Source organism: Hemicordylus capensis, chromosome 3 (assembly GCF_027244095.1).
Source record: "Hemicordylus capensis ecotype Gifberg chromosome 3, rHemCap1.1.pri, whole genome shotgun sequence".
NCBI lineage: Eukaryota > Metazoa > Chordata > Lepidosauria > Squamata > Cordylidae > Hemicordylus > Hemicordylus capensis.
This window is the reverse complement of record NC_069659.1, coordinates 258213292-258236402: the sequence shown is the minus strand read 5'-3', so window position 1 is coordinate 258236402 and position 23111 is coordinate 258213292. Positions and strand designations below refer to the sequence as shown.

The 23111-nt window shown below is 41.7% G+C and overlaps 2 protein-coding genes across 8 annotated transcripts in view; one reads left to right on the top strand and one right to left on the bottom strand.

Moving 5' to 3' along the window:
* The window catches only part of DOCK1 (dedicator of cytokinesis 1), a 645511-nt gene that overhangs the window by 331689 nt on the left and 290711 nt on the right, over window positions 1-23111 (top strand). The gene's annotated exons all lie outside the window — the stretch shown is intronic.
* The window catches only part of INSYN2A (inhibitory synaptic factor 2A), a 182889-nt gene that overhangs the window by 117312 nt on the left and 42466 nt on the right, over window positions 1-23111 (bottom strand). The window contains exon 1 of one of the 2 annotated variants that reach the window (XM_053305336.1): window positions 19387-19398. The exons of the other annotated variant lie outside the window; for it this stretch is intronic. The gene's annotated coding sequence lies outside the window, so the exon portion shown is untranslated. Of the gene's footprint in view, window positions 1-19386; window positions 19399-23111 lie in introns of those variants that run through there. 2 annotated transcript variants of the gene reach the window in all.

The window sequence follows — 23111 nt, the reverse complement described above, 5'->3', positions numbered from 1 at the left end:
CAGTATATGTCATTAATTTTGGTTTGAATTCTTATGTACCTCTTTTATGGTATGATGGACTGCTGAATAGCCATTTCTTTATTAGACAGATTGCTGGTTAATAGCTCAGGTAGCTCAGTTGATGGGAGCTAATGGTTGAGACAGCGGCAGTTCCTATGTATGTTGCTTATCAGAACGAGAAAGTTATTACCCCTGCCTTGTGTTGAGCTAAAAGGAAGGAGCTGGTAGGGGTGTGTGAGTGAGTGAGAGAGAGAGAAAGTGAGTGAGTGTTTGAGATCACAAAAAACTAATCCTGGCTCCATGTGATGTCTTATGGGCTTGGGAGCATGCACTTCCCCTTCCTCTGCCCGCAGGAGCATTCTACATATGATAGTGGTTCGAAATAAACTAAGATAAGTTGTTATTTCAAATTGCTTGAACTAAACTAAGATCTGAAACCCACTTCAAACCTATAATTCAGATCTTGGTTTATCTCAGGCAATTTGATTAAAATTAACAAAAATCATCTGGTTTGGTTGTCACAATCTTTCTTTGTTTCCAGTTGCAATTAGAAGTAGAATTCTTCTGAGTTTTGCACACAAATGGGAATGGGGAGCATATACTCTCAAGTCTGGGCAGCAGCAATATAGGAAGATGCTGAAAGGCATAATCTCATACTGCGCTTGAGGAGGCAATGGTAAACCCGTCCTGTATTCTATCAAAGAAAACCATGGGGCTCTGAAGGCACCAGGAGTCAAAATTGACTTGACACTAGGTTGCGAGAACCTAAGGGGTATACTCGTGGGTCAAATGGGCCGTAACCCAAAGTTTGGCTTTTAAAAAGCCAAACAACACACTTTACCTTTTACTGTCAAGTCTAGAGGATATCACAAAGAACCAAGATATAAGTGTGGTCCCACATGTTGCCACAGCAGTTTGGACTTTTTAAAAGGCAGAGCTGTGAGTTGGCTGAAATCATGTTGGAGTATAGGATCTCTCTCTGGGAATCTGAGGTCGGAAAGTATATCTGCTGCTTATACCGAGTCAGACCATTGGTCCATCTCACTCAGTTACATGCTGGAGTCCTCCAGGCCTATCTGGAGATTCCAGGAAGTAAATGTGGGACCTTCTGCATCCACTGAGCTATAGCCCCATTCCCTTAGGGAAATATCTTAACAGCACTCACATGTAGTCTCCCATCCAAAGGCAAACCAAGGTCGACTCTGCTTAACAAATGAGACACTTGATGCTTACTACCAAAAGACCAGCTCTCTGAGCAGTTTGATGTTAGTATATCATTCCCCACCCCCACTAAAGTCAGGGTTACTGGCAAGCTCTAGGAAGTAGGAACCAGTGATTTGGTTTTTTCCTGTGTCCTGTGAACCTGCCCATATTATCATTTTCTAGAGAGACTACTGACAGCCTGAGAGGGTCCCCTGGAGATGACCTTTTCTATCTATCTCAGGGGCTACCTAAAGACCTCTGTACCCTGAAGGGAAGATGAAAAACATAATCCAGAGCTGTTCTATCTGTTCTTAATTATTGTGTTCTTTTATTTTGTGTGACATTATCGTTTCATTTTCATGTGAACTGCTTTGGGCTTAGAAAAACCAGTGCACAAACATCTTAAATATGTTTTATTTATTTATTTATATATATATATATATATATATATATATATATATATATATATATATATATAATGCATATGAGCACGTACCAGTCAGATAAGTAAATACACTGGGAGGGATTTCCTGTATCATTCATACAGATTATATCGCTCAAAATGGTGGAGTGTTGTGAGTGGTGTGTGTGAGGGTGGGTGGGTGAAGAGAGGGAATCACTTCTTTTAGTCATGTACCTGTGTGCGTGCACACACACACACACCCCGGTTGTTTTTTAAAACACAACACACAGCAGTATGGAGTGGTACGGGTGTGTGCAAATGCACACTCAGTTTCACAGCTACTGGTAAATTTAAGCCCAAATTACAATATCCGTTTTTCCACCCGGAGGATGAGAGACATGTCTTCTATTTTTCTTCCATTTTCTGTCTTAACAATGCATGCAATCAATGTATATGCAGAGGCAAGCAAGTAAAACAGCAGGCCAAATTGCAGCCAGTTTTTATGTGCTCTTTTCATAGTGTGGAGGAAGCTCACAGATGTCTCTGTGGAAGCATGTGTGAAACAGAGTTTTTAAACAATCCTTGCAAAGCTCTTTGGTTCACAAAGACTTGTCTATTATTTAAAATCCCAGATGATGTGTCATCCATACAACTGCAATGCTTTCGCAAGCATTTTGAAGGTGCCAGGAAAATCCAGTACAAGCATCAGTGGGAAGCAATGCAAAGGGGAATGTTCTGTTGTCCTGGTTTGTGTACGTACTGATGTCTTTTACATACTTTGTCCCATTTGGATGGTTTCATAGTATCTTTGTAAATGTTGTGTATTACAAACTATTTGCAGTACTGACATACTGAATCATATATTTCTGCGTATTTTCTATAGGATTCCTTTAGGATTGAGTGTCAGAACAGATTTATATAGTGCCTTTCACCTTCAAAGCACTTCTGATAGGTGTAGTAATATATTTTTTACTCATAACATTGTAAGTTGAAGTAGTGGTGTTCATGATTTCTAGTGGGAGGCTTTAAGGTAGGGAACATAAGAACTTGCCCAGGGCTATATGAAGAATTACTCTTTTTAGGCTTAGAATGTAGGAGTTCTAAGCTTAATGTTGTTTACTTGATCAATATTTTTGGGCTTCACTTTATGCTGTTTGCTGTGTGTGTGTGACAGACAAGTGTTGCTTCTGGTGAATAAGTGGTCAGGACACTGATTTCAACAGCGCCCTGAAGCAATGTGCTAGAAGCATATTTACTAACTATAGTAAAAGGACTTGCAAGTGCCTTTTATAATGTTTACAGCACTGATATATACTGCTTTGCAAACAAATAGTACATCATTATTTTGTGAATGCAAGACTGATGTCTGTTTCTATGAAACTGATAACCAGATCCCATAGATGACAGCTTCTTCATCTCCTATGCTGTTTGCCTTTCCTAATGGATGTTTCTGAACATACATCTGCTGTAAGAGAAGGGGTGTGTGTGAGAGAGAATCCTGGCAGAGGGAGTGAGTTGTGAAGGGGTGCTTGATCAAGGTAAAAACTTTGCAATGTTATGCATCAGGTTTTAATTTATTCTGTGTTAAAACTGCTTCCTTTCTCTCAAGTTTGATATATCAGAATGGATTTTTAATTATTATTTCTTGTTTACACAGTCAGACAGGTGTTATTGACTGGTTTGTTTTATCCAGACATCGAGTCCTTCCCAAGGACCTGGGATGGCTGAATTTTATCATCAATACTGTTGGTTATTATAGATATCGTTGCAGAATATAGGCTGTTCCCAGTAAAGCTGCTTTTTGTAATTGGCTGGTGGTGATTTCTGTGACCCCTATGGTGTTGAGGTGCTCTTCAAGGTCTTTTGGAACTGCACCCAGGGCGCCAATCACCACTGGGATTATTTTGGTCTTTTTCTGCCACAGCCTTTCAATTTAAATTTGTAGATCTTTGTATATTGTGATTTTTTTTCCTATTTCTTTTTCTTCTATTCTGCTATCCCCTGGTATTGCTATGTCGATTTTTTAAACTTGTTTTTCTTTCTTCTCGACTACAGTTATATCTGGTGTATTGTGTGGCAGATGTTTGTCTGTTTGTAGTCGGAAGTCCCATAATATTTCTGCATCTTCATTTTCTACAACTTTTTCAGTTTTATGGTCCCACCAATTTTTGGCTACAGGTAGCTTGTATTTTTTGCAGATGTTCCAGTGTATCATCCCTGCTACCTTGTCATGCCTTTCTTAGTAGTCAGTCTGTGCAATCTTTTAACAACAGCTGATCAGGTGGTCCACTGTTTCATCTGCTTCTTTACAAAGGCGGCACTTGCTGTTTGTTGTTGACTTTTCTACTTTTGCTCTTATTGCATTTGTTCTTCTGTATCTGGATGCTTCTCTTTCCAAATTTGGTACATTCTTTTTAAATAACCTCTTGTAGACTTGTAATAGCAGATAATTATTTCCTTGTTGGCGTTTTTCATATATTTTTTTCGGTTAAGCGACGTTTCTTCCAGTAACCTTGCAGTCTCCAGCCCTGGTTGCTCAACTCAAGATCCTGAGTCCTGTTGCCCACTTGCCACAAGATGTTCAGGGACTCCAGCACCTGGCACGGTCCTTGTTGACCCGGGCGACGACCAATCCGGTATAGATTTATTAAAGTTATGTCTCACCATATTGTTGATGGGAGAGGCACTCTTCGTCTGGCTCCTCTAGTGAGACCTGTCCAGAATGGTTGGACCTCTGGCATAGCTCTCACCTTCCTCTGAGCACGCAAGCCCTACAACCACGCCAAGGTAGTGCCTCACTGGGGTTGTTGTTGTTGTTGTTGTTGTTATCTCTTGTTTACACAGTCAGACAGGTGTTATTGACTGGTTTGTTTTATCCAGACATCGAGTCCTTCCCAAGGACCTGGGATGCCAGAATTTTATCGTCAATACTGTTGGTTATTATAGATATCGTCGCAGAATATAGGCTGTTCCCAGTAAAGCTGCTTTTTGTAATTGGCTGATGGTGATTTCTGTGGCCCCTATGGTGTTGAGGTGCTCTTCAAGGTCTTTTGGAACTGCACCCAGGGCGCCAATAACCACTGGGATTATTTTGGTCTTTTTATGCCATAGCCTTTCAATTTAAATTTGTAGATCTTTGTATTTTGTGATTTTTTTCTATTTCTTTTTCTTCTATTCTGCTATCCCCTGGTATTGCTATGTCGATTATTTTAACTTGTTTTTCTTTCTTCTCGACTACAGTTATATCTGGTGTATTGTGTGGCAGATGTTTGTCTGTTTGTAGTCAGAAGTTCCATAATATTTCTGCATCTTCATTTTCTACAACTTTTTCAGTTTTATGGTCCCACCAATTTTTGGCTACAGGTAGCTTGTATTTTTTGCAGATGTTCCAGTGTATCATCCCTGCTACCTTGTCATGCCTTTGTTTGTAGTCAGTCTGTGTGATCTTTTTACAACAGCTGATTAAGTGGTCCACTGTTTCATCTGCTTCTTTACAAAGGTGGCACTTGCTGTTCATTGTAGATTTTTCGACTTTTGCTCTTAGTGCATTTGTTCTTAGTGCCTGTTCTTGTGCAGCCAGTATTAAACCCTCTGTTTCTTTCTTCAAGTTGCCGTTCTTAAGCCATTGCCAGGTCTTGGTGATGTCTGATTTTCCACTAATATTGTGCAAATATTGACCAATCAGGGGCTTATTTTTCCATTTTTCTGCTCGGTTCTTGACTTGTTTTTTCTTGTAGGCCTGCTTTGTTTCATTGGTGTTGAATAGTTTCGCGTTATTGACCATTTTAAGTGCATCTTCTTCACTGTCCTTTATATATTCTTCAAGGCCTCTTTTCTCCTCCTCTACTGTTTGATGGACTTGCAGCATTCCTCTTCCGCCTGAGCTGCGAGGGAGGTATAGCCTATCGACATCACTGCGGGGGTGCAGAGCATGATGGCATAGCTCTCACCTTCCTCAGAGCACGCAAGCCCCACAACCACGCCAAGGTAGTGCCTCACTGGGGTTGTTGTTGTTATTATTATTATTAATTTGATTTCTATACCGCCCTTCCAAAAATGGCTCTGTTTACACAGAGAAATAATAAATAAATAAGATGGATCCCTGTCCCCAAAGGGCTCACAGTCTAAAAAGAAACATAAGGTAGACACCAGCAACAGTCACTGGAGGTACTTTGCTGGGGGTAGAGAGGGCCACCTATAAATAAAGTAACCTGACAGCTAGACACTAAAGACTTGGTTGTGGTAACAACTGAGTCCTGGGGATTAGTGGCAAGCCAAGAAACTTGCACAGAGCACTAACCTCTCCCTTGTCCCAGCTTATGACAAAAAATGTTGTGTTATCTTAAAGAGGCTTTCCTCAACTAAATTCTATGACAGAGCAGTTTTTGACTGCAAAGCATATTCAGTTAAATGTGATCCCTAGCATGAGCGTACCCATGTTACATTCAACATGCCCATCTTACCCTTTACACCAGACCTTCAGTTGATATGTGTTTAGCTTGAGCATGAAGTGCAGTGCCCACCCAGACCACAGATCACTGGTGCACTAATGCTGCATGGAGATCCAGTTTAAACAAAAAAACGAGTGCTTGGCCTGCTTTTCCCATTTCTTTCCTTTGGCTGGTGTGTGGGGGTGAGGACAGTTTGCATGCATGGCATCGCATGTTTAGATCACACCTCATTTTCTGCTGTTGACATTCCTCCTCCCCACCACAACTGATATAATTAATAATGAAACTGTCTCACTTATTATACTCCAGCTTTTGATTTGGCATTCATTACCAAGCAGGCTGGATTTCAAAATGGTGAACTATAACTGATCTGCCAAAGCAACACTATCAGGAATGTTTTCTTTAGCATCTGTTAGGAAAATGACAGTGATGAAACTAGTCTTGTATATTATGATAAACACAATTATTTCAAACTCTGTGTCTATGCATTCTCTCACTGCTACCCCTGCTCCCTGAAAGCACTACTCTGTCTGCTTATTTGGCAGACAATATTTGTGAATGAGTGGATGCCATCGGTAAAGCACATTTTCATATCAACATTCATTATTACTTTCTTCTGTTGGTATTATTATTATTGTTATTATTTTGCTATACAGTCCCACATCCTTAAATTGCTTAGTGCAATGCTGTTAAATTACAGATGCCGAGTTTTCTGAGAGCCAATATGTTTTGCAATTTTAGATATAGTTTGTGGTGACAAAGGATTAGGGATATACTAATTACAACTGACACATTTGTAATTTATTGTAATCCAATTATCTTTGCAAACAGAGGGAAAAAAATATGAAATACAAGTTATTAAAAAGCCCTTTAATACCAAAACAATTGGTCCAAACTGAACTATAATACATGTTTTACCAAGGAACACTATCATGAATATTGAAATGAAAATTGAACTGCTATTTTATAAGGTTATCTAAAACAACTATTTGGGAAAGCAAGGAGGTAACTGTTCTCGCAAGAGTACATTGCTTATAAAAATAAAATACCTTTGCAAATCTGCAGTAGTGTTTTATGTACAAATAACTTCATTTAATGTTTCTGAAATGTTGCTTTAAAGAAATGCAATGAAGTCTGCAGTGGCTTTCTTCTTGCCATGTATGTGAATATTAAGCTCAAATGTCCCAATGAATGGATGACAATGAGTTGTATATATTCCTATTCAATGGGAGGAAAGCAGGTAGAAATAATACAATATGATAGAGAAGGTCCCAGTTCCATATTATTGACACACAGCCTCCATCCCAGTCACAGGACTAATTTGGCACCCATAGCTCTGGGGTCCCCACAGGAGGTTCTTGTTTACGTATCTGCTTACCCTATTTAATCTGAAGATTTCACTTGATGTAAAAGTGCTAGTTGTGACAGCATATGCAGAGTATGACTTGCTATAAATAATCCTCTCAAAGGGCTCTCAAAGCCATTCAGGCAATCTTGCAAAATTTCTTTCCAGTGCCATCAACCAACAGCAGACCCAATTTAGCAAAAAGATCCATATAATTGTATGGGACAGGAATGCAGTAACACAGAGGCCACCTCTAGAGCAGGGATTCTCAATGTTGGGTCCCCAGATGTTATTGGACTTCAACTCCCATAATCCCCAGCCAAAGGCCACTGGGCCTGGGGATTATGGGAGTTGGTCCAATAACATCTGGAGACCCAGCGTTGAGAATCTGCTCTATAGAACTCTACTTTTTATACTAGGAGCAAACTTACTGGATAGGAGTAGATTTCTTCCTCCAATCTACCCACATGTTGCCACCAGTCTAGGCAAACTTTGTGACGTCAGTCAGAAGGTGGAATATCACCAGGCTCGGCTCTGGCCTGCTCAACCCTGAGTTTTACAATTGTAAAGCTGGAGGGTTCTCTGGAGGCTCCAGCTCTTATTACCCTTTGGATTCTAAGGATGAGCCTGAGGCCTCTTGTGCCCCAAGTGCGTCAACATGGGGAACGGCGAGGCGAGCCATATGTCCTCTGGAAAAGGTGTGTAATGGCTCCCAGGGCAACTCCCGACCAGCTTAGTGGAGCCAGGTTGTTGCCATGCTGCCAACAAGAGCTTGAGAAAGAGGGGTAAGGAAGTGTGGCAGTGGTGATGGAAGAGGAAGGAAAGAAACATTGCATCTAGTCTTGTTGATATAATCACAGAACTGCAGTGGACTTATTTATTACACATGTAGTCTCCCATCTCAATGCAAACCAAGGGAAAGCCTGCTCAGCAAGAAGAGCAACCCATGCTCCTAGTTGAGCATGTTCTTTTTTTTTAATGGAGAGATGTTAATAATCACCTAATTATCTTGGTAAGTAAGATCCCAAATGAAAGAGGTTGGAGGGGTGAGGAAAAGTTATTGTTGGACTACCTCTTCAGATAACACACATTCCTCTTATGAGATCCTACAGGATTGATTGGGTTCAAGGAGCAGACTGCGAGGCTTCAGGATCAGATGCTGGTAGCCAGTTGCTCACATGTGAACTGTCCAAATGCACCCCAGTGGGGACCCTGCTTATCAAAAGGAGACAGTTCACACTAGCTACCACAAGACCAGCTCTCCTCCTGTGCAGGCTTGAGGAGATATAGGAGGAAGAAGGGACAAGCAGGGGAAAAGGGACAAGCAAAGGAAGAAGGGACAAAGGAAGGGACAAAGGAAGAAGGGACAAGCAGGGAAGAAGGGACAAGCAGGGAAGAAGGGACAAGCAGGGAAAACATAGGAGCGGGCAGGATCAAATGAGGAGCTAAATTGTAGTCTCCCATTCCATACAACCAAGGTTGATCCTGCTGGTCCAGTTGAGCATACCTGGTGGAATACAGTGGTATTGATCCCAAATGGGAGACGGAAGCTGTGCTTAGTAGGTTTAGCAGGCTTAGTAGGTTTGCCACAATAGTTTCCAGCAGGGTTACCAGGGTGCTCCTGTGGTAGGGGGCTCGCCCATAGGAGTCACTGGTTGCACGGGCTCAACAGGGGCCAGCTGGTAATCACCACATTCTCTCCCACAGGAACAATGGGATCAGCAGTGGGGGGCAGGGTGGACCAGCCAGTTCCCCCTCAATCTCCCTGCTTGTGTGGTTTACAAGCAAGGTTTACAACCAGCCTTGCCGCTTGTGGAATTACAACCAATAATTCACCCTAAGGATGATGGTCATCATTTTTTCTGTGCCTGTGTGGTTTGCCTAGATGCCAATAATTCATCCAGATGATGATGGTTGTCATTTTCTCTGTGCCATGCTCTACCGAGGGACTTCAGAGGCAGCGTCCTGCCTCTTTATTGGCAACAAGCCTCAAAGAAAAGGGCTCACTGAGGCAAGAAGGTCTCAGGAGGCTCTGCCAGTACCATGCAGCGTATGGTCTGTCTGTGGCTTTTTAGTGTGAGCCAGAGCTGCTGCTGCCACAACTGTACCTCCTGTAGTGGTGGGAGCTATCTGCTTAGGCAAGGCTGACCTAGCCCATGTGGGGGGTTGGAGGGCTCTCACGAGGACATCTGGCTTTACAGTCAGCTTCAGGTTCTCAAAAAAGGGAGCCCTGCAGGATATTTCTCTAATCAGGAAACACAAATTCCTGCTCACTAAGGTGCACAGAGGCAGGCAGGATTTTGTGTTTCTTTTTAGTCAGCTCAGCCTGATCCTTGAATGTTTTGATTTTTAAAATTATTATTTATTTATTTGCAGGGGTTTGGGGTTTTTTTTTTCTTTGCATACAGCAGCTACCTCTACCCCAGCAAGTGCCAGATCAGCTGAAGGAGTTTAAGTTTTGCAAGGCCAAAACCTCCCAATTAGGGGGGATGGAGGGCTCTTGCAAGGCCTACTGGAATTGGAAGCAAGGCCCTCTGAAAGGGAGCCTTGCAGCAGCTCTTCTGCCTGAACAGGCTCCATAAGGAGCAAAGGGAAATGAAAGTGAAACTAGAAATTGCAAATGGTCTAATTAGGAATGGGAAAAACGTTTAGGATTTAGGTTCAAATAAAAAGCTAAGATTGCTCCCATCCCACCCTCACACAATCTAAGAAGGGGAGGAAGGAAAGAGGCAGAGAAATAAGTTTAAAATAGGAAATTGTGGAACTAACCTGTTCCCCCCCCCCCCCCAAAAAAATTCTGAAGAGCTTTCACAGCCCTGCTAACTCGAGCAAGACAGGGCCAGAACTGGGGATATGGTGCCCTCTTGCAACAGAAAACTAGCCTCACATGTTTTGGTCCTGTCTCTCGAGCATGCTCAGTTCGTAATCCATACTGATGAGCTCCAGCACAGCGGGGCGGGGGGGGGGGGACACACTGGCTTTTAATAACTGTGTAGAATATTGGTGATTTTAAACCACCCTTTTCTACATGGTCTCCTGCACCACTCTATAAGATAAGTTATACTCTTCTCAGTAGGAGAGGAGGAGTATATCCTGCCCATAGCTGTAGATATTTTTCATAACTATTCTGCCTCAGCAAAAAGTAGCAGACCATTGTTTCTTTCACAAGGCTTCAAGGCCTAGGAACAAACTTACAGGATACATAAATTAATCTGGATCACTTCACGACCACTTTGGAAGGGCAAATCCTCATGTACCCGATCATGCATCAGAGAAATGCCTCATTGAAGTTGCCTTTGTATGCCCTCGTCTATTGTATGCCTTCTTTATAAACTGTGGATTGCCTGCTATTCTCACCATTTTAGTTTTTGTTTCCGTTTTTCTCTTTTTACTCTATTCTGTTTCTATTGCTGTTTGATCTAAGATTGTAAATAAACAACTAACTAACTAACTAACTCTCACCATTGCACCTTGGGCTCAGTTCCAGAGAATCAATGCAGTCCAGTAAGACTACTACTGTTTTACCTTGATGACTTCTCATCCATACTTGTCATAGGAGAGAACCATACACAGTGCAATCATAATGATAGACTGTATTATTTGGAATGGCTTTCTGATAATCTGAAAAAAGAATCCTGAACACCTAGAAGAAAAGTCCTCTCTAACCAGTCCAATGACAACATCTGGTTGTGAGTCTGTACTTGGCGGTACAAAAGTTTTTTCTGTCTCTAGTCTGATAATCTGTTTCTGTGGAAATGAATGACAAAATCAATCAGGATGATTTTGACTATGGATCCAAATGTCAGAAAGTGGAGTTCACTTAGGAAACTGGAATTAAACAACATTACAACGGATCACTGAACAGTGCATTTGATTAAATGGCTCATGACTTTAGAACTTCAACAATAGACCTGTTTGTCTTCAGGCCACACAGAAATATCGAGAAATTCTTAATGAAGAAAAATGTCCCACTGATTGTTACAGCAGATTCTTTGCCTCTAGAGTGACCAAAGTGGGTTTCTTAGAATTTTTCTACTGCCAGTTCAAGGGAAAGTGCTCAACAAGAAAGAGCACAGGTAAACTTTATAGCACCTCACCAGCCCACAAATCTTATAAAAGAGAGAGCATTTATCTGCAGTGTTTGAGGTCTTCACAGTGTTCATATTTGTATTTTTCAAGTTATATTTATTCAGGAATTAATGGTTAACATATGGTGAGGCTGTTCTCATTTACAGCCTAACCCAGGCTAGGGAGGCCCAGACCGGGTTAGGCTGCGTATTATAACCACCAGGATCACGCCTGATCCCAGTGGGCTAGCACCACCTAGTCCAGCTTTTAAACCCAACTGTTAGTCAAAATTAAGTGTGCTCCCTTATCCCCGGCTACCTGCTCATGTGCAAACACAGGCTGCTTCCAGCCCAGCTGCCCACAGAAACGGGCGTCTGTCTCTTGCAGGAATTGCCCAATGCAGCACATGTTTGGCATGCTGCATTGTGGGCTTCAGGTAGACTGGGACAAGTCCCGCATGGACTTGTTCATCATGCATGGAGTAGGGCTGGTCATGTGAGAGTGCAGAGTGCACTCCCACTGAGCAACAAAGGATCATCTGGGGGTAAGACAAGATTTGGGAAACCTTCCCTCTGCCCACCCACCTAGTAGATCATGTGAATGGCCCCAGTGATTGCAGCTTTGGAAGCTTGTAGGTCATGTGAATGGCCCCGGTGATTACAGCTTTCGTGCACTAGAGATGTGCACGAAACTGATTTTGCATTGTGTTTGGAGCTCAAAATGAAAAGCAAACAGCCGAAACATTTCATCTAATAGAGTGGCTAAGCTGGCTGTTTTGACGAAAAAGAACTAAAAAGGTTTTGAGTGTTTCACCCATAGGGAACAATGGGGAAAATTGAAACCCCCAATTGTTCCCAATGGGTAGCTCCTAGGGGACACCAAAGTGGGTTGTGTGGTTGGCCATGATGGGTGCTGCCTACCACCCAATCCATGAAATAAATGGGCAAGTGGGTGATTATTAACAAATGTTTAACCTTTCCCCAAAACTCCCATAGGATTCTATGGGAGCTACCCATGGGGAATGTGTGTGTGTGTGTGTGTGTGTGTGTGTGTGTGTGTGTGTGTGTGTGTGCTTTCCCATTGTTCCCTATGGCCAGAACAAGCTACACTCAAAGAGTGCATGCAAACAAGTTTTGCACTGCAATTTGCAATGCATTTTGCAACCCTGCCTTGAAAAACACTGTAGAAGCACTCCGTAAAAAGGAATCTGTCCCTCCCAACACAGAGCATACATTTCAAACACAGTCCAAAAATTGCCAAAAAAGAATCACTGACCCAGAATCCACTGCCAGCCACAGTGCCTGCACTGCTGTAACATCATTTGCACAAGTTGACCACTCACATACAATTGATTCCTTTCGTTACTTCTTAGCATTTCAACAGCTGCCACAGCAGCACCCTTACTTAGCAGCAAGCATAGCCATAAGCTCAACTAGAGCAATGTCAGTCAGTGGTACATTTGTTGGTAATCTCCAGACTTGCCTTCTGTAATGTGCTCTACGTGGGGCTGCCTTTGTACGTAGTCTGGAAACTTCAGCTGGTTCAGAATGCGGCAGCCAGGTTGGTCTCTGGGTCATCTTGGAGAGACCACGTTACTTCTTTACTGATGGAGCTACACTGACTCCCAAAGGGTTGCCGTACAAATACAAAGTGCTAGTTATAACTTATAAAGCCCTGAACGGCTTAGACCCTGGGCATTTAAAAGGGCATCTTCTTCACTACAACACCCACCGCCCACTGAGGTCATCTGAGGAGGTCTGTCTCCAGTTACTGCCAACTTGTCTGGTGGCTATACAGAGATGGGCCTTCTTGGTCACTGCCCCGAGATTGTGGAATGCGCTCCCTGCTGAGATACGAACCTCCTCAACTCTGGCAATTTTCAAAAAACACTTGAAAACCCATCTTTTCACCCAAGCTTTCTCAGCTTCTGGTTTATTTTTAAGTTGTTACATTGTTTTTAGTTTTTGTATATATATTTTAACTTGATTTTTGTTATTGTTGACTGCCCAGAGATGAAAGTTTGGGGTGGTCTGCAAATTGGATGGATGGATAGATAGATAGATAGATAGATAGAATATTTTGACTGAGTACACCTTGCAATGCAGGCTGCAGAGCAGACCAGATCTATTAGTTATAAGGCCAGACATGGAGCTTATCACAGCAATCACCAAGAAATATTACAGAGAGAGAGAATGAGAGAGAGTTGCCACTGTTGATTTCTTGCTACAACACTACCTCACAAAAACAAACAAACACCAAACCACAACTCAAGGAAGGAAAACAATCTGAGGTCCAGCAAACCAGATAGTTCTAGCAGCAGTACCACACCATACTATACTCAGTGCTGAGAAAAGAAAACCACAAAACCAAACCTCCCTTCCTTCTTTCTTCTATGAGGGCTCTCTCTGCCTCTCAGTCCCTTTGGATATATTTTGAAATTTCCTCCTTTTGTGTTACCCCCTCCCTCCCTTCAACCAATGGAAGCACAGTTGTCCATGACAACACTTGATTTGTATGATAACAAGCCAACCAAGAAGCAAGGAAGCCAATCGGACAGAGTTAGAAAACCAATAATCAACAAGGGGAAAACAGGCCTCCAGAATGATGCTCGAAATGTTTTGATTGAAATGGGTTGCTCTGCTCCAAGCTTGAAACAGGCCCTTTATCGTACTGGTGTTCTGTTTCAAGCTCAAAACACTCGAAACAGCCTATTTCATTTCAACATCAAAATGTTGTGCACATTCCTATTGCAAATGGTACTAGGCATGGTACTAGAGAGTAGTTTTCTTAGAAAGTTTGCTTCCACTATTTGTGACATGGCACCTGAGACAATCTTAGGTTTCTCAGGTGCCAACGGATGAGAACTCAGTTGGTTGTTCTTTGCATTCAGAATTCAAAGCAGCAATGATCCCCCCCACCCTGTTTTCAGCACTGTCAGGTATCAAAACCTGCCACACACTAGACTTTAAAGGTAAATGCTATGTCCTTATCTTTCACAAAGCTAACTTTGCAATTCCCTAGAACCCTCTGAAGTTGTTTGAAGTGTCACATTTTCAAGTTATGGCATCTGTTTGACAGTAAAAGATACATAGTTTTGTTATCATGAAACCAAAAAAGTTTCAGCAGTAAATGAGTGAACTTCAGAGTGCACAAAACTCAATTATCTCAAGGTACAATTTCTTAATTGGTAACAAAATGGAGAAACAAAGTTGAATGAAAGTCTCTGTGTTGATCACACCAAATATTTGTCAGCTTAAAATATCTTTCCATTCTTTGAATTAGAAAGTGGGACAGAGTTCGTGCTTGCTGTTTGTAGAAATGTCTGAAAATTTAAGAACGCAAAATGGTCATGCTGGAAACATGAAATGGTTGGTGACATGTAAAGAAAATACTTTAAGTATCTATATATATAATTCTCCTGGGTGTGCCTTTTGAACGTGTGTCCCGGCAGCCCAGCTGATTGGCTGGGTTGCGGGGCACCTGATTGGCTAAGGCACACCCAGGAGAATTGCCTGGCTGGGCAGATGCGAGGCAGCGGCAGCATGCCTGGCCTGGCCCGGCCGCGGATGCGAGGCGGCGGCGGGCCTGGCCTGGCCCGGCCACGGCTGCGGCGACGGGCTTGGCCCGGCTGCAGATGCGAGGCGGCAGCTGGCGGGCCCGCCCAGGCCGCGGATGCAAGGCGGCGGCTGGCGGGCCCGGCCAGGCCGCTGGCGGCGGCGGCAGCGGATGCAAGGCAGCGGCTGGTGAGTCTGGGCCACTGGCGGCAGCGGCAGCCCCGCTGGAGAGTGGAGAGAGAAAAAGGTAGCCGGCCCCAAAGAGCGAACAGATGCTCTGTGCGGGGTCGGCTTGTATCATATGTAAAACAGTCACACAGGAGAGGGTGATAGAAAGGGACATTATTGGATCACTTTGAATATCCTTAAATTTGTAATAATAGCTTGGAAGACCTTTTCCTACTCGAAGAAGCCAAGACAGGCAGTCCTACAGGTATGGCCCATCGTTCCTTGCAACATTGCAGCTCTTGAATTGCACATGGTCACAAATGTAATTCAAGGGTTGCACCGAGCATCCTTCTTTGACGTGACATTTTGGCGTGCTTCTCTCATATCTGAGTTTTTCAGTGAAAGTCCTACAAATATTGCTGCTTCATGCCATTGCTTGTGTTGCTTGTAGAGTTGGGCTTTACAGTCTCCGTAGAGGTATCCGGAGGCCCTGCTGGTTGAGAGTTCCTATGATCTGGCTGGCGATATTTGACTTGTTCTGGATGGAGTTGTAACTTCCCTAAAAAATCAAGCATGCAGTTTGGGGGCATTCTTTGATTTGCAACTAATAATGGAGAAAAAAGGGGTGGCTGTGACTAGGGATACTTTTGCTAGTGTGCCTGTCTTGGATTCCGCTATGCTACCATCATGTGTCATGGCCCTGTTTTCACCAGCCCCATGATCTTAAGCTTCACTGCTGTCACCAACTAGACTTTTGGGAGGGGGTGATTCTGGCAGGATCTACTAAAACCACCTTCCAAATCTCTATCTCATTCAAGGTAGGGTAGGGAAGCTTTTAAGCATGGGGTGGGGAAACAGACAGAAGCTACAAACTTCAAAACAAGAAAACGTTACTTGAAAATAGTTCAGTTCAAAACCATTGTACTTGTACAAAACAGCAACCAAATGAGCACAAGGGAGAAATAAAATATGAGCAAAATGTGTCCAATCTCTCCTGCACTAATACTGGGCACAAACTCCAGAGTCCTTACCAAGAGTCCTCTTGCAATTGCCCTTAGTCAGCTTCTGCAGGCAGGGGTGCACCTACGTAATTTGGGCATCCACTGTGAGTCCCCCCAAAACCTCCTGGGGGGGGCATCGCCAAACCTTCAGGTTTTTTAATCAATACTGCGGCCTAGGGGTGGCTGCGGGGGGGGGAGCAGTTCTTCCCCCCTTCCCCCCTGTGAAGATCGCTCAGAAAAGACAATAATTTCTGAGTACAGAACACAGCAGCTAGAACGTTGGTGCTGGACATGTATAACCCTTATTACACTCGTTCGATGCTAGTTACATTGGCTGCCTATAGACTTCTAGCCCACTTCAAAGTGATAACTTTAGCCTTCACAAATCCATGTCGTTTGGGATCAGATTAACCTAGGGACAGCCTTTCTCCCTATCTCTGGGCCCTAAGATTGGCGTCTGCTACTGGCTGTTAGCAGGGGTATGTTTGGCAGGTACCACAAACAGGGCTTTTTTATTGGCAGCACCCTATTCTATCAGAACCCCTCTCTTGTGAGGCTCAATGTTTAGTGTGAAGTCATGCAAGTTTGAAATGTGTGTCCAACTGAATTCCATCATCTCCATATATGCCATCTAATTTGCATCCCTTGCATTGACAAAATCCAAAATAGTATTAATATTGCCTAATGTATATATCAGTATATATCACTTTTTAACACCCACCCACCCCACCCCCCAAAAATGTTCTCAAAGTGCTTTACATAGACTGGTGGAAGGCATAGCAGTGATTGACTATAAACTGAATAAGCTTGAGTGAAACTTTCCTTTTTTGGGAATGGGGTAGGATATACCTTGATTGGACTACTAGATCTCATTGTCCAGAATCTTCACATGGGGGTGTCCTAAAACATCACACCAAGATACACCTCTCAGTTCCTTCAGCAAAGCAGTATTTCTCTACAGATCCCAGTCTGCTAGCACAAGATAGAAAGGCACGGGCTAGATGATACCAGTTGGTATACCTTTCTAAACTGTTGTGGTTTAAAAATAAAAACACCTTCTTTGTTTTCAGACTGCTTAGATTGACCCTTTCACTACTGCCTGCATAGAGTATGTATTTATTTGTAAAATGAGAGGAGCCCAGATTCAAATCTGTTTGGAAGACACATTTGCCCACCTAGAAACATTGGCTGACATCCTAATGAAACAAATGTGTGCCAGGAAGATGTGCCTGCACTGCAGAGAGTTTCCAGAATACTGCAGCACGAAGGAGCCATTTCCCCTGATCTTTTCTTCTCTCAGAAATGCCCTGTGCAGCCCTCAGGGACATATTTTCAGGTGGCACAACACATTTGCAGGGGAAGCAGGGATAGGAGAATATTGTCCTTTGCAAGGTGCAGCTAGAACACTTTCTGGAGTGCAGTCATTTCTTCCTGGTGCACATTTGCTTTGTTAGGATGCCAGCCACTTTTCCCTCGTGTAGATGAAGAAATGCACTCTACACATGCTCTCGAGTGCTCTTATGGTTTTGCGGCTATTTGCTGGCTTTGAAAACAGGTTTGGGGCCAGAGATCAGCTTCAGATGGGCTTGAAGCCAACTGTTAGTGTCCTTGTTTAAGGTGTTGAACTAAACTTAGAATTATAGTGATTTAGATTGTGTGTATGCCTATTGGCTCTTAAACAACAGCAAGTAATGTTTTCAAGTGTTTGCCTTGCATTGGCTTTTAATGCTTAATTAGATACACAGAATATTGTTTTCTCTCTCCACCCCCCACCCCTTAGCATATCACTCCAGGCAGAACAAAGAAAAATCTAATTTTCTGAAAAATCAATTTCAATTTTACTCTAGGAGTAATTGTAAAGCCGCATTTATATAACTGCTACAAAGGTCAATGTATGGGTCTTATGGGTTCTCTGTACAATTCACTTTGCATCTGAAGAAACTGTATCAAGATTCAAGCTCTTCACACATTTCCGTTCTTACAAAGTATTAGTACAAATACAATAAATTAAATATGTTGACAAATGAGTGATGTAATTGACTCATAGCATCAAGGTACTACTAATGCATAGAGTATGAAATTTCTCTTGTAATTAAGAATGTAGCCCTGAACACTGACTAGTATAGGAGCTAAACTGTTTTTATCCTAATTGAGATAACTCACATCTCAAGATTACCTAAATTGTATTCTATGATGTACTGTGCCTTCAACCAGATCTTAAGAGAAGCAAGAGTAATTCATTCTTAATAAATTATCTGTGATGGGAGAAGAATCAATACCTCAGCCCATTTTAAAAAAAATGTTGACTTCTGTCCATAAAGGATTCTATTACAACCTGGATTATACAGTTTATTTGAAATTGATTTTTGGATAGAATGCAATTCCAATATATAAATTACAAAACCTCCCTCCCTTCATATTGCTTCCTTTGCAAGAATTGAAAATAGCAGCAATTAAATTAAGTAAGCTTCGTAGATCATTGCTGTTCCACAAAGGTGACATTTTAGTCTACAAGCTAACATACAGGTGTGAACTGTATGTTGATTAGTATCAATACAAAATCTGTATGTATATGATGAAATTGACAGCTTAAAGGCTGTGTTTTTATTAAATATTCATGTGTTTTCATATTTAAAGTGTTTCAAGAAACATGTAAATTGAAACAGTTCTGGTAGAATATTAGTACAATTTAAATCTGTTATCCTGTACAGAATATATCTACAAATTAGGATCAGCTGCACTGTATTATAAGGCTCTCCCAGACATCTACAGAAATGTAATTTTGCCAAGCTTCATTGTTTGTTTGTTTGTTTATTCATTCATTCATTCATTCATTTACTTATAGTTTCTCAGTTTTTTCCACAAACAATGTAGTGACAATAAAGGAAGCTTACCAATATACTTAAAACTATATGGGGAATGGAAAGGGGGAGAATAATGAAGGTGGAGTTATGGGTGGGCAACTGGTTAGTTTACTCTTTAAATAGCACAGTTAATGAGCAAGGTTCACACTAAATAAAGCAAAATAAAATGGAAAAAAGAGTAAGTGATGCAAGTGCTTCTAGAATAGTTACAACAGTGCTATTAAAACAGTCCCATAGGAAGGGAAAATGAGAGGTACAGAGGTCTTCCAAGATACATTACTATAAATACTAATTGTAATTATTGCATTGTAATAGCAATTGGAGCATACATTATGCTTTTGTGTTTTTTGTTTCAAACAGGAACTTCTCATAAAATCCTTCCTTATAAGCAGCAGATTCCTATCCCCTGAAAAAGAAACAAAACCACTCAAACAATTTGTATGCACAAAGTTTCTTTAGAAAGTTCACAGTGTACAGGCAATGGCTTTTCTGTTGTGTGAGCGGAGAGGGATAATTCTCTTCCACAATGATTCTACTCTAGTAGTATTTGATAACAACTATCACAGCGTAGATATCACAGTGTGCTCAGACCAGTTCGGCGCCTTCTTAGGAAAGCACTGAACTGGCTCGGGCACCCACATTCGAACTGGTTCAGCGGGGCAAGGATCGGTTCCTTTAGAAAACAGGTAAGCAGGTCCTTACCTGCTCCTTTGCCGCCTGACTGCTTTTCTAGGCTGCTCCCAGTAGCCTGTATGTGGCATCAGCATGCACATGACTGCCGCCATGCACAAGCTGCTGGGACTAACACTGCAGCTGTGCACAACCTTTTGGAAAGTGGGTGCCATGCCTGGAAACATGGTGGGACAGCAGAGGAGGAGGTAAGTATCTGCTTACCTGCTTTTTAAAGGAACCAATCCCCGCCTTGCCCGCAGCTGCCCGAGCCAATTTGGGCACATCCATAACACATAACCAGTATTTGTGGCATCCACATGGGTCCTATTTTATTATTTAATCAGATTTATTTAAGGACTGCAGGGTTCACCCAAATATATGTTTGGGTGAAACATTGCACAAGCATTCTGACAGGTTGGGCCTGTTGAGACATCATGTGGAACCATGGTTAAACCTTGTTTCTGAGCAAGGTCCCAGAGTCTCAGGAGTGCACGCTCCTCTCCTGGCTGCACAGCTCAGAAGAATTATACTTTAGATTAGGTCTAAAAACAAGCCATGATTCGTCATGATGTCCAAATTGACTTATCTTGGTTTATTCAAAAGAACTTCTTGAAATAAACTGAGATCTGGAACCCACTTCAAACATTGGTCTCAGATTTCTGTTTATTTTAAAGAAGTTGATTAGAATAAACCAAGATTGGTTGGCTTAGATTTACACCCTCTAACATTTCACTGATGAAAATAGGAACATGCCAGTGAATATGTCAAGAGTGTGGCTGATTAGCTGGGGAGACATGGCATATGAATCTGAGTACAAGCATCTCAGAAACAGATCATAATAAGGTGCATGCAGAATACATTATTCCAGATTACTGAAGCCAGAACTTTACAACCAACCTTGGTTTGTTTTAAGCACATGCTCCCAAAATTTGGGGACGTGCTTTAACCATGGTTCCATGTGAGTTTTGAACCAGTCCTTTGTCAGAAAAACCAACTCAAATTCACTTCAGCTACATGTTACTTGGTAACCTGAGTTAGTGTCTCTCCATGCAAGGTAAGTATCTATCTATCTATCCATCTATCTATCTCTCTAGCAAGCATGACTTGTCCCCATAGCAAAGCAGGGTCTGCTCTGGTTGCATCTGAATGGGAGACTTGATGTGTGAGCACTGCAAGATATTCCCCTCAGGGGATGAAGCCGCTCTGGGAAGAGCAAAAGGTTTCAAGTTCCCTCCCTGGCTTCTCCAAGATAGGGCTGAGAGAGATTCCTGCCTGCAACCTTGGAGAAGCCGCTGCCAGTCTGTGAAGACAATACTGAGCTAGATAGACCAATGGTCTGACTCAGTATATGGCAGTTTCCTATGTTCCTATATTTTTTTACTGCCTGAAATGTATATCTCTAGGCGGTGTACAAAATTTAAAATATTTGAAGTCACACATTAAAATACATGACAATAAGTATGAAAGAACGGGAGGGTCTTGAGGTTCTTCCTGCAAACAGACAGAGAATGAGATGCTTGTATTTCAGCAGGAAGCTTATTCCAAAGCCCTGGGGCAGCCACAGAGAAAGCCTGATTCTGAGTCACCACCAAACGAGCCGGTGGCAACCATATCTGGACCTCTCCAGAAGATCATAACAGGCGGCAGGGATTATTCTTCTGGTAGTGTGGTGTGGTTTAAGACTCAGGGGTTTACGAACTGGAATGCTGCATAAGTTTAAAACAAATGGGCAGGTGACTGTTTTTGGTTTTTTAGTATTCATCGATAATATAAATAATTCATTTATGTTAGCTGTATAGACAATTTTTCTAATACTATGAATCTGAGTACAACAAAGCAATTGACCCAGTAGTAGTCCTGATGGTCATGCACCCCTCAGAGATTTATCCCTTGATCACAGAGAGCACTTCCAGGGTGAGGGGGGGGCGGGATCAGTGAAAATTGGTCTTACACACACACACAGTGTGACTCTGCAATACTAAACCATCTCCACGCCATTAATCAAGATGCCAGCTACTGTTTCTCATTTTTTTCTTTGAAATAAATGTTGTATTTGTATGTGCCAGAAGCAGCACAACATGAGCAGATAAAGGAGCTGAAGCTGTTGGGCAAGGGAGCATTAATTGTGGTGCTACTATGAATCTGACAGGCATGGACATCAATATGGTTCTTTTCTGGTACAATGACAGGGCAATGAGCAATATCCTTCCCAACCCCAAATATTGCTATTAAATACACAGATGCTATTGAAAGTAATTATTAGGACATAAAATCAAGATATCCAATGTTAGATCTCCATTTTACATTATGACTGAGAATTTTTCAGAAATGTAATCCCTCCCAGAATTTCAGATAAACCTCTGGTTAGTAATATCTTTAGATTTACACAGTGCAAGTTTCACTGGCTGTTCTGTTGCTTTTTTTAAAAAAAGACATTAACATATATTTTGAATGGCTAACTGTCCATTAGTAGTTTGAGGACCATAACATAATTATTTTCTATTGCCACTTAATATGATGTTTCAGCTAATTTGTAGATACATGCTACTTCAACACTATTTCATGTTAAAAATGCATTAGTGACTAACAATATCTAATAAGTGCCATCATCAATCAAAATATGACACAAAGGTTAATGTCAAACTATTATGTATGCCAAAAAATAGAGACAGAAATTATTCTATATACATGCTGTTCAAACTCCTTAATGTACAAAACCTAATTTCTGTTAACAGGTGTTGGAGTGAACATTATGTTCAAGCACTCTCCATGGTCACTATGTTGTAGATCAGAATCAAACATATTACTCACGTCAGTGACTGTGCAGCATTTGAAATGAAATTGAGACTTTCTAATGTTAACACTATAGTATTGGGATAAAATCTTCCTAGCTAACTGCCTCAAATCATTCCCAAAGTTAAGGCGAGATATTCATGTGTTAAACGATTAGATATGACAATAAGTTTCAGTAGCACCTTGAAAACCACCATAAAAATTAAATTAGCATTACATGTCTGTAATATAAAGTATAATATAAAAATCCTGGTCTAAATTTTTCTTGAATAAATTTGTGAAATAAAATATTTGTATGATGTAAAACCCTAGTATTTATAGTCTAGAGAGAGTAGAGTTATGCTGAAAAATCTATTTCTGTATTCCTTTTTACATCATTTTAAAAGCTTCTTGCAATATGTAAATTCCTACAATACAAAAAAATACAAGTGGTATTCAGTATTAAAGATGGGAGGGAGGGAGGAAGTTATATCACACGTCAAGTTGCCCTTAGAATCCATACCGAATGCTCACAGTGCCAAGAACTGGAGGGCTTGGCCAAGCAATCCCTCCAGTTTAGTCTCTGTCCTGTGGTCTGTTTTGAGTGCCA